Here is a 986-nt window from a genome sequence, read left to right as displayed (position 1 = left end):
ATTCCACTACCCGACTCATTAACATATTTCAATTCTTACGATTTATATTTCAGTCATTGGACTGCGGCCATGCTGGGGCACCAACTTGAAGGGGTTTAGTCGAATGAATTGACCCCAATATTTTTTTAAGCCTGTTACTTATTCTATCGGTCTCTTTTTTTGCAGAGCCGCTAAGTTACGGGGATGTAAGCAAACTAACATCGGCTGTCAAGTGGTCGGTGGAGGAGGGGCAAACACATACACAAAGACACACACACACACACATACATACATACATGCATCATACTTTTTTCGGACTTCCGGCTAAGATCAAAGTGTAGTATTTGTTCTTATCAGCTTAATATCTGATACGGTCCCTATTTAGGGACCATCGATGTTAAATTGATTTTTAGAACGAGGCGAAGAGTTAGGGGCTTGCTCCGCCTTTGCCACGGGTTGGCCTGGTATTGCAGTAGAAAAGGGCTGCCACTAAATTTCCGGATGCTATAATAGAAGACACTTGCCCAAGGTGCCATGCAATAGGATTGAACCTGGAACCATGTGGTGGGGAAATAAACCTCTTACCATACAGCCTGTTTATTTTCTTCTTGCCCTATTAAAATTAACACATCATCGCCCTGCTTAACCACACCACCTGGTCCTTAAGTGTCTTTAGAGCAGCCCCCTCAGTTGTAAACATTCGAGTCAATTAACCCATTTATGGATACCTCTCTCCCTTCTAGTTGTAGTCGTAGAAGTTCCTGTAAGAAGTCTTGGGTGCTATTTTCCGTCTTGGTTTAGCAATAAAAGAATTTATTCTTATCAAGATTCACTTTATGGTTATCAATTTTACTCGTCATTTTTAACTTTCCGGGTGAATTTTTTTTTTTTTTTTCAGACACAGTCGTGGCTGTATGGTGAAGAAGCTAGTTTTGCAAGCAGGTGGTTTTGCGTTCCGTTCCGATGCGCGATACCTTGGCCATGAGCCTTCTGTTATAGTCCTGAAC

General features: G+C 41.9%; 1 non-coding gene across 1 annotated transcript; it reads left to right on the top strand.

The window, feature by feature from the left end:
* Window positions 1–282: 282 nt before the first annotated feature.
* On the top strand, window positions 283–475 carry LOC128250833 (U2 spliceosomal RNA). The gene has a single exon (XR_008266807.1). It is a non-coding gene; the product is annotated as a U2 spliceosomal RNA (small nuclear RNA).
* Window positions 476–986: the final 511 nt, after the last annotated feature.

Source organism: Octopus bimaculoides, chromosome 25, assembly GCF_001194135.2.
Source record: "Octopus bimaculoides isolate UCB-OBI-ISO-001 chromosome 25, ASM119413v2, whole genome shotgun sequence".
NCBI lineage: Eukaryota > Metazoa > Mollusca > Cephalopoda > Octopoda > Octopodidae > Octopus > Octopus bimaculoides.
Note: the sequence above shows the minus strand (reverse complement) of the source record. Positions and strands in the feature narration are given on the sequence as shown.